Source organism: Protomyctophum parallelum, assembly GCF_964188405.1.
Source record: "Protomyctophum parallelum genome assembly, chromosome: 19".
Taxonomy (NCBI): domain Eukaryota; kingdom Metazoa; phylum Chordata; class Actinopteri; order Myctophiformes; family Myctophidae; genus Protomyctophum; species Protomyctophum parallelum.
This window is the reverse complement of record NC_139717.1, coordinates 5731771-5742649: the sequence shown is the minus strand read 5'-3', so window position 1 is coordinate 5742649 and position 10879 is coordinate 5731771. Positions and strand designations below refer to the sequence as shown.

At 42.8% G+C, this 10879-nt stretch overlaps 1 long non-coding RNA gene across 1 annotated transcript; it reads left to right on the top strand.

Annotated features, from left to right (window-relative positions):
• The first annotated feature begins 372 nt into the window (after window positions 1-372).
• LOC310876583 lies at window positions 373-3941 on the top strand. The gene is made up of 3 exons (XR_014570737.1): window positions 373-485; window positions 1274-1373; window positions 3848-3941. It is a non-coding gene; the product is annotated as an uncharacterized lncRNA (long non-coding RNA).
• Window positions 3942-10879: the final 6938 nt, after the last annotated feature.

The window sequence follows — 10879 nt, the reverse complement described above, 5'->3', positions numbered from 1 at the left end:
TGCCACACTCTGGCGTGGAAGATAGAAGTGAGAAATAAATACTTAACCTCGTAGAATTTAGATGGAAAATGGGAATGTGTTTAATGGTCTTGAACCCAAAACCTTACACAGCTCTCGTGCTACAGAAGTAAGTATGGATGATACAAGTTAGAACAAAATACCGAATTACAAGCTCACATATCTTTTTTGCGAAGAGAATTGGTGTAGAGGAAGACAAGCAGTATAGAGGTGCTCCTCCACTTTTAAAAGTAGCACAAGAACCGACTATCACCCACTGTGTGTACTTCACATACTGTGATTTGAATGCAAGCATGATGTGTCCAGACTCCAGAGAATGCCAATGAAACATCTCAACTCTCTTCTTTCATCCATGAACCTGGGAGTGTCTGTGTGCTCTACTCTGTGTGATGTGGGAGGGATCGTATCTCCCTTCATGCTCTACAGGCTGTCTGCCGTATGGCTGGAGCTCCCACTCATCATCTTCGGTGGGTCAAGGGTCAAATGTGAAACTTCCATCAGTAATTGCTGAGGTGGAAATGGCATAGCTTAACAATTTCATAGTGTTGGTATTCAATCGATGGAATTCATTCGTTCAATCTACATAGTTGTATTCTAATTAATGTTTTGAACTGATTCCCATACTTCATACTTCCAACTTTTCTTTAGGGGCTACAGACTTATTTGTGAATCACTAATGTACCTTTGGCCTCCATTTCGGGTCTCCATCATAGACTGTAAAAAAATATGGACAAAGCGTTCGCTGGGTCTGATATGGACGTAAAATTAAGCCAGTCAGTCCTTGTATTATAAATCGCCATCTTGCTAGATCCGTTTTGGCCCAGCTGGCCATTGGCTGGCCCAGACAACGAGGCGGGACTTCCCCCCCCCTTCTTCTTAGTTTTTATTTTGACTCGAACGGGAGGTGGCTCCCGTTCATAGACTGTAACGGTAGCCACGCCCCTCAGAACATACGCAACTTTATGGTCATTTTTTAAATAAATGGGACCATAATTTTCCAAAAAGAATATTATGACATGATAAATGAGACTTTAAACTAGTGACTGGAAGCGGAAAGTATTCATGACCATGTTTATTAAGGTAATACAGTCTAGGTGAAGTTGGGCCCAAATACATGGATCTCTATGGGGATATGGGTTTTTTTGGGCCCAATGACAGCGCCACAGCAGGCCATTATATGAACTTTCAGGATGTCCCAATTTCCTTAGTGGCTTCACAAAATATCTGTCTGACTGCCCCCCTGGTCTCCATACAGGAACTGTGGCCTTGATATCCGGGGGTTTGGTTTTATTCCTACCTGAGACTAGAGGACTCCCCCTCCCTGAGACCATTGATGACATTGAGTTCCCTGGCAGGTTAGCCCTTCCTCTTAACACTCAGCTACACTATCGGTGTAATTAAAGAAAACCATTCGTAACATGTGGACAAACATACAAATCGTTGCTGTGGAAACCATTATGTGCAAAACCGTTATACTGATTATGACCATGCATGACTAACCATGATACTGACATGATGACCATGACTAACCATGATACTGACATGATAATGACCATGACTAACCATGATACTGACATGATGACCATGACTAACCATGATACTGACATGATGACCATGACTAACCATGATACTGACATGATAATGACCATGACTAACCGTGATACTGAGGTACTAACATGATAATTGGACCAATTAAATTGGTATCTGAAAATGCTTTTTCTGTTTAAGAAATAGCTGGAGAGACATGGAGACTCGTGTTACTGAACAAACGATATAACCATGATTACTATCATAATATAGAACTATTAACATGCACTTATTTGAACACAAAAGTGTATAGTAGTAGCAGCAGCAGCAGCTGTATAGTAGCTGTATAGTTGTAGCTGTACAGTAGTAACTGTATAGTAGCTGTATAATAATAGCTGTAGTAGCTATAGTAGCTGTATAGTAGTAGCTGTATAGTAGCCTGGCCAGAGCGTAGAGTAGCGACACGCTTTGATCTCGCCACAAAGCGTATATGGGCTATAGTTCCAAACATTGCTCCTACGGCTGGAACTATCCCATTGAGACAGATTGAGCACTTCCGCATTCCATTGTTACAATGGGAGTCAACGCTAGTGTCGCCACTCTCTTACTATATTACTCTGGTAGCTGTATAGTAGTAGCTGTATAGTAGCCTGGCAACAGTGGCAAGCCGAAGGTCCTATAGGTTTGAATATAGTCTGAGTTATTTAACTTAAACGCCCAATGCATTCTCAATGGAAATAGACAATTACAATTTACAATTTAGGCATTTAGCAGACGCTCTTAATCCAGAGTGATTTACAATAATCAAGAACAAAAGCATGTGAATACATCACAAAAGCATTTATCATAAAACATGCGTGAGCTAAGAAAGTAACAGTGGAATATCTATATTATGAGACTATACATATAAACTATATATATATACTACAAGTAAGACGCGCAAACGCGGGAAGCGAACGCAGCTCGTGTGTGTGTGGTTGTGTGTGTGTGTGCTACAGCTGCGCCCTGTGTGTGTGTGCTACAGCTGCGCCCTCTGGTGGCGGGTGGGTGGTGTAACAGCGGGACACACACACACACACAGACATTCAGCCCTTGCTGTCATAGTAAGTGGCTCACTGCGTTCGCAACTATGCTATACATATGTACTATGGCGTGCTATGACTATATACAATGCAATTATAGTGCCGTCTACATAACATGCTATAACATGCTATAAGTCTGTATCAGATGCTATCTAAGTCTACAGAAATGCTATCTTAAGGGGGTAGGGTAAGTGCTATGGGCCATGATGGAGTCTAAAAAGGTGGGTTTTCAGACTACGGCGGAAGATTGGGAGTGATGCTGCAGTTCTGACTGCAATGGGAAGTGCATTCCACAGTTTTGGAGCCAGAAGGGAGAAGAGTTTGGGACGTGTGGAGCGTTGTCCCGGCGTTTTTAGTGAGGGTACTTCCAGCTTCCCTGCGTTGGCTGATCTGAGTGCGCGGGAGGGTTTGTAGGGTTCAATCATACTTGCAAGATATGGGGGAGCCATACCTTTGGTTGCCTTGAATGCCAGCATCAGAGTTTTGTATTCTGTGCGGGCATTGACCGGGAGCCAGTGGAGGGAGCGGAGCAGGGGGGAGACATGTGAGAATTTTGGCTGGTTGAAGACCAAGCGAGCTGCGGCATTTTGGATCAGCTGGAGAGGCTTAAGTGCACATGCTGGTAGGCCAGTAAGGAGGGAGTTACAATAGTCGAGTTTTGACAAGACTGTTGTCTGGATTAGGAGCTGGGCTGATTCCTGGGTGAGGAACGGTCTAATTCGTCGTATATTATAGAGTGTGAACCTACAGGATCGAGTGACAGCTGTGATGTGAGCTTTGAACGAGAGCTGACTGTCCAGGACAACACCGAGGTTCCTGGCTGTTTGGACAGACGTTACCAGGGCGTTGTATAGCACAAGCTTTGGCATGCTACTAGTCCTACATACTTACACCTAGAAACCCCATTCAAATCTATAAAGGTTCATCTTACGGTGGACATGTTTGCCTGAAAAGGAATCTTTGAAATGTTTCATAGTTTTAGAAATATAGTGCTTTCAAATTTGAGACATTTATAATGGGGCTCAATGGCAGCTCTATGGCACAGGTCGTGCCTATATAGTAGAAATACCACTTTCACCCTGGCATCCAGAATTTAGTCATGTACTGTAAGTGAATGTTTAAATATAATTTCACAATGGCATTTGATCAACTAGTTATTCAGTTGATCTCCTTGGCAACTCTAGTAATGATGGGTGAATTGAATATCATTGCTTTTTTAGGAAGGAGGATGTTCTGAAAAACCAACGCTTAAAGAACCTTTTACAATCAGATCGGTCAAATGACGGAAAGGAATCGACAGGAGTGTGATTTTCACTTGTGCATGTTTGTGTATAAACTTGTGATTTTCTTCATAATAGAATATTCACCATTATTATAAAAAACAAAAGCTGTGCTGTACGTATATTATTTTAATACATTTTTCTTGTTGAAAACCATCAAAAACCGAAACAGGTGAATACACTTTCAGATCTGTATACAACAGAACCAAGGACTGTCTAAAGAGGACGGGACGCGAAGACCGTAAGGGCGCCGCCATGTTGCTCACATGGTGCTCCATGGAAGGAAAGAAACATGCGCAATGGGCTATATGCAGCCAACACTTCCTCGTTCAGCTTCCTTGGTCTCAACTGCGCATGTTTCTTTCCTTACATGAAGCACCATGTGAGTAACATGGCGGCGCCCTTAAGGCTCATACATAGTCTGGATTTACGGTGGTGGGGTGACCACCGAACTACAACATGACGTCACGCGCCGCGGTGAAGAGCAAACCACCGCCACCACTCCAGCCCTTCGCTCTGTTTTTACTCACCACCGCTCAATGTGGTCAGCTCACCACCGGAGCAGTGGTCACCTCACCACCGAAAATCCAGACTATGAATTGGCCTTTACGGTCTTCGCGTCCTGTCCTCTTTAGACAGTCCTTGAACAGAACCAGGAACGTGGCACACAAACAATACAAATGAACTGGGAATCAAAAGGCAGAACCCCATCTGAAATGCAACCCCCAGGTTGCTATGGGCCTGGCTGACAGATAAGACTGATTACCTGATAATCAATAAGTGATTTTTGTAACAAGCGTCAGGTGATGCCTTTACTGTGCAGAGGTAAATGTTTTATTGACCATTTGTCGTCATAAAGGATGTTAAAGTATTAGTATTCTGTATTGTGTACCAAAATTTTAAATTTTGAATCATCAAAAATGCATCTTTCACCCATTCATATCCGTCTGCGTTTAGTTCCTCCAGGAGTCCTTATTGTGCCCAATCTTTTTCGTAGTTCAACAGCAAATATTTAATATAATGTTTCAAAGTGGCAGCAATCTACCTTTCATTTAACTTAACATGTAACTGCTACTTGATGAAATGTTAAATGGCAAAATTATTTCTGAATTGCATTGCATTAGCAATTGTTTTACTAGAAAAGATAAACCCACACAACAATTATTGGGCAGTGTTGGGCACTCAATATAGTTAAAATAAGAGCACAAATGGGAGTTTGTTAGCTGGCAAATTCTACATAACGAGGCTTGAACAGTCCCTCCGAAACTCAAATCCCTCCGGCTGTCAGAACAAATACTTTACAGACTCTTAAGATCTTTTTTCTCTCTTTTACAGCATTAAAACTAAATTGAGGGTGAAGGGTTCTCTTCCACACATGACAATACTAGCCTTGCCACAAGGTGGCATTAACATAGGCAATGTGTTCACACACCTCATTACATACAGCCAGTCTGTTGATAATTAAAACGAAATCCAACCAAAACTTTAGCTTCATTAACACATCTTAGAAAGTGCAGTAAATATATACATTCAAATAAACATTTCACAACGGTGTCACCACAATTTGCGCCCTGTATACTATGCAAAGAAATAAGAACGATCCAGCCGAGTTGCACTGAATCAGCCAACTTATTGGAACATACTCAAAACAACTGGTATGTGAAACACGCATGACACCAATGCTGCTTAAAACTCTAAAGCTCTCCATTCTCTGTCGACCCCGAAACAAGACAGACCAGACGGTTTCCTTCATGCGATGAAGTTGTAGACGAGGAAGGTGGGCGTATTGCAGTACTTGGTGAAGAACAACTTGCCGTCAGGCGTGGGGTCAGAGAAGGCGATCTCCTCCTTTGTCAGATGGCTGCCATATATAAAGGAACGGAAAGGGTTTAAGATCATTACTACACCAGTTCTTTAGTTCCTATCTATCTGTGCTTCTGCGATGTGAAGTGTACATTTTCTTTGTTACTTTCCAAGAAGTAGTGCATATAGAATGGGAAAGTGGTTCTCCCCCAGGGGGATCCCCACATTGTTATTCTTTTTTCTTCCTGGGATCCATTTGAATGACCACTTGTGGGTCCTGGGATCCATTACATTGAAAACCTAGTTACATCACTGTACAACTATATCCCAATCTTTTTATAGCAGATCTCGCAGCTCAAAGCGAGCGCGTGGATCTGGGGTACGTTTGTAGTAAGCATTCATTTACAAAATGGCAACAAAACAGCTCCGTGCCAAGTGAGACATTTCACTCCAAACCCCAACGCCTCCCAAACCTTAGAGTATATATGAATAGAACGCGGCTGGTCCGTTGACTATCATTGCGTGCACGTTCATGTGCACGTGAACGCGTGCAATGATAAGTCAACGGACCAGCGCGTTTATGATTTTGGGTCCAATCCATCCCAGAATGCACACCTTGGTTCCTTGGTCATCAATGGCGGGAGGTTAGGATCCCTTCCCCTCGAGGGTGTTCATCTATGATGAATCCCCTCCCCTTGTTGTCAGTCATTTCGTAGGGTTCCTAATTCAATCAGAAAGAAGAGGTGTTACAGAAGTGGTTTAATTACCCATTGCAATAAAAAAATGGCCTTGGGGGGGGGGGGGGGGTTGTACAACTTTAATTTGTTGAATTGTATTTAAAAATGTTTAGATTTTTGTGTTTTTCATAGTGTTTTACTCTCCTACAGGCGTTGACACTAAGGTGACATTCACACCAGAAAGCTTTACTGCGATTAAAACGAATCCTGCTGCGCCTTTTATTGGTTTTTTGAAGGGACAGACAGTAGGCTGACAGGAAACGGGAGAGAGAGATGGGGGAAGACATGCAGTAAAGGCCGTGTCGGGCTCGGGAGTTGAACCCGCGGCACACTGCGACTGGATTACCAGTCGGGTGCCCAGACGGTTACGCCACCGCCTGGGCAATCCTGCTGCGCATTGTCTGAAAGTTCGCTTCGTTTGGCAGGTGTGAAGGCTCATTCGAATCCTAATGCGCAGCAAAGAACCGCATTCTGCTCCGCCCAAAAACAGGGGTTTTGCTTCGCTTCCAATCGCACTTGATTACGATTCGGTGCAGGTGTGAATGCAATCCGCAGCAAATAAAGGAAATTAAGCAAACGATGTGGCGGGTGAGGAGCTGAATAATAATAAACTTTATTTATAGAGCACCTTTCATGACACGAGTGCAGCGCAAAGTGCTTTACAAGATAAAGTATGTAAAAATATCAAACAACATAACAATCAAGGCATAATCAATACAAAAAATGCAAAAAACACCAAACGACATACAAAATGCATATAAAGACAAAGAAATAGGTAAAAACAGTGAGATTAAAATCAGAGGATTCAGCCAAATGCTAAAATAAAAAAGTGGGTCTTAAGCCGAGTTTTAAAAACATCTAGGGAGGGTGCCAGTCTAAGGTGGATTGGAAGTTTATTCCAAACCGCCGGCCCGTGGAAGGAAAATGATGCTTCGCCATATTTTTTCAAAGCCATTTGGGGTTTTTTTTTTTCAAGCAGGCCAGCAGTGGCGGACCTAAGGAGGCGATTTGGGACATACCTGGGCAGGCAGTCCTGAAGATAGGTGGGGGCGAGGCCTTTTAATGCTTTGTACACAAGTAAAATTATTTTAAAATCTATTCTAAAAGTTGGAGACTGAGAAGGCATATTTTACGCAGCTTAAAGATGTCCCGTTACCGTGGATAGACGTGGTCGAATGAGGAGACTTTAGCCCTGATCGAAATGAGGACGAGTACATTAATCAATTGCTTAAGGAAACACATAAAAACACTGCAGTGTATAGCCTACAGAATATTCTGTCTGTCTGTGCGTGGTGTAAACATGGAGTGCTGTCACTGTGTGGGGACTGGGGAGTATGGACTTTCATCTTGAACTTGCAAACATTTTGCGCTGCTGTCTGTTATATCAGTGCGCTCAGAGCTGTGCCTCCATGCCCAAAAGAACAGTGTGTGGCTGCGTGCAGAGAGAGATAGGGAGAGAGAGGGGGGCATTTCCAATTACTGCGGATGACAGTGTGAAGGCAAACCGCAGCAAATGAAATATGCAAGAATCCCAATTTCTCTTCTCAAAACTTTGGGGCGTTTGGAGTTTGCTTTCAGGTTGCCTGACCGGGAAAGTGCTCGTTTGAGAGGGGACGCAACCATCTATAAACACAACACGAGATATCTGTCTACTCTAAACACCTGAACGTGGCCAGAGTACTGTCTTCTGGACTGTGGAATGTAAAATAAAAGCACTGTGACCGTTGTAAATTTCACCTATAACCCACACCTTCAATCACTTTATATCATTCCCAGCTGATTCCGCAGCTCTGTAGCTGTACTGGGGAAGGGGAGCACTTGATTGTCTTACAAGCCCATGCCGTGTGGGCGTCTATAAGCACCGCCCGGCTCATATGACTGTGAATGTGTGGCTCCAGGCAGCCCCGTAAAGACATCAAGCTCTATTCTCCCGTCAGACAGCCTACTTGCTGAGCAAAACAAGGAAGTGATGTGGCTCGCTCTGGTGGCGCAAAGTGTAGCTACTTTTGTGAATGTAATAGTTTTATTAGGTTAATATTGCTATGTTTGTAACCGTTTTAGAAAAGCAATAAGCCACTCAAGGCCCCAGCTTAACCTGAGACCTCTCGTGGCTTATCGCTTAAATCTACAAGTTCAGAATGTGTGGCATCCTCAACACGTTGTGAGCTTGTAGATCTGCATCTACTATTTTTCAATGCAATGGCCACGTAAATGGCAGAGGTTGGACAAAATTGGATTATTTTGTTTCTCAACTGTTTCTGACAGGACATACTGTAGGTCTACTAGCCAGGATAAAATAAAAATAAAAATTTGCAGTGAGCAGATAGCCTTAAGTAGCATGTGACGTATCAAACTAGGGGTTTTTCATGATTTTTGCACAAAAAACACTCCTTGGGCTAAAAACGGCCAAATTTACACCAAGGAGTGTTTTTCATGCAAAACTAATGCTTGGAATGGATGCACACGATTCCCGATGAAGCCGGTCGATTTGACATATGGCTGTATGTTTTTCTTTGAAGGGGAAGGAATCCTGCACAGAATCATTAAAAAAGTGTTAAAAGCTGTGACTAACCTCTTCCTCCAACCACTGGCGCAAGGTCACGTCATCTCCATTCTGGACATTGTATGAAGACAGGGTAGTGCTGCCGTTAGCTTGAATGATGTCGATATCTCCAAGCACTCTAGGCAAAGCAATTCTGGATTGAATGACTCCAGCCTGCGCATCCACACCTTGTCTGATCCAAAACTGTGGAAACAAACCAATTCAAAACTAGAGTAAAAAAAAAACTATTTTTGATAAATACAGAAGCGAAGAGCACTAATGCCATTACAAAAGGGGAACTATGACGTACTGTACTATATAATTATATATTCCTATTACTATAGTATACCATACGTTATATACATTATGAGATATATAAGTATAGTCAAACCATACCATATCATATAATTAGACCACTATTAGTAAACCACACCACATATTATGTATATATAATATATTATATGTTGCATGTGTGTTATATATTATATATATATTATACCATTATTATTATTGTTGCTATTGTCAGTATTATTATTTACAGTTGCGTGCCGACACAAACACGTGCAAGCACTCATCAGTTTTACATCCCATCAGGGTGCCAGAGAGGGGAGGAAGGAGGAGCCTGGAGGACTGCCATTGACGCACAACTTAGGGCCGATTCATACTCCTATTTTACCGCTGTTTCGGCGCTGTAGTGCCGAAATGATTTCGGCTCGTCAGAAATTTTCAGTAGCACCGAAGAGCCGACTTTAGGACGGTACCCGCCCCCCCGAACCTCAAATGACGTCAAATTGTAGGCTCTACAGAGCCGAACCGACTTTTATTCGGCTCTAAAATAGGAGTATGAATCGGCCCTTACAGTACATTGAAACGTTCTTTTCTTTGCTCGAGGTGAAGTAGAGAAAATCATCAAAAAAGTTTGATGAGGTCTGGCCATATATGGAACGTGTCTTGAGTGTACAGGGTAGGTCAGATCAACATATGGAGTGTCAGAACAGGTCAGGTTTTGATTACCGGGCGGGGCCCCTGGCCAGCCCAGTTAGTGCCGGACCTTAACTTTCGGGCCTGATGAGAACTTTAGTTTTCGCCGGCCTCCGGACGCAGCTGCACTAATAGCTTTGGCTATTATTATACTATAGTTAATTATAACTATAGTATAATTAGTATAACTAATTATACTATTAGCCCATCTAGTTGTTGAATGGACGGGTATCAGTCAAAAGGGAGACATCGAAGAGGAAGGACGGGAGGGGAAGGAACAACATATGGAATGTCAGAACAGATCAGTTCCATATATGTAGATCTAATTAAGGGTGGCTGGGCAGTGTCTTGAGTGTACAGGGTTTGATGAGGTAAATTCTGTATTGGTCGTATATGGAGCGTGTCACGAGGCGTGGCGGACTGACTGCCATATACAGTGGCATGACATGTCACGAGGCCTGACGAACTGATGGACATTAGGTGGGGGACTGACAGGACTGGCAGGTTTTCAAGTAATCTGCAACCTATGGTCACAATTAACTGCTGTACCCATAGATCTCTCTCCTGATTGGTGAGTGGTGACCCACCTGAACATGTATTGAATGTTCATTAAAGTGATATATAGAATAAAAAGCTTTATCTTTGTAGCCAAAAGGTTGCGTTTTAACCAAAAAATATCACTTACTTGGTTGACTCTGTTGACGACGTCCTGAAAGGTTGTGCCAGTATCCATTCTAAAGCTTATAGGGACACCATGTCGGCGACGTATAGTGTTGTTAACTGCATCCGGTGGAACCTCCACGTTGACCGTTAATAATGGTCTCGGTTCAACCTCTGGCCTTAGTTTCTTGGTCTTTTGTTTAGGAGGCTCATCCTTCCTAAATGAGGATAAGACAGAAGTTCTTATAA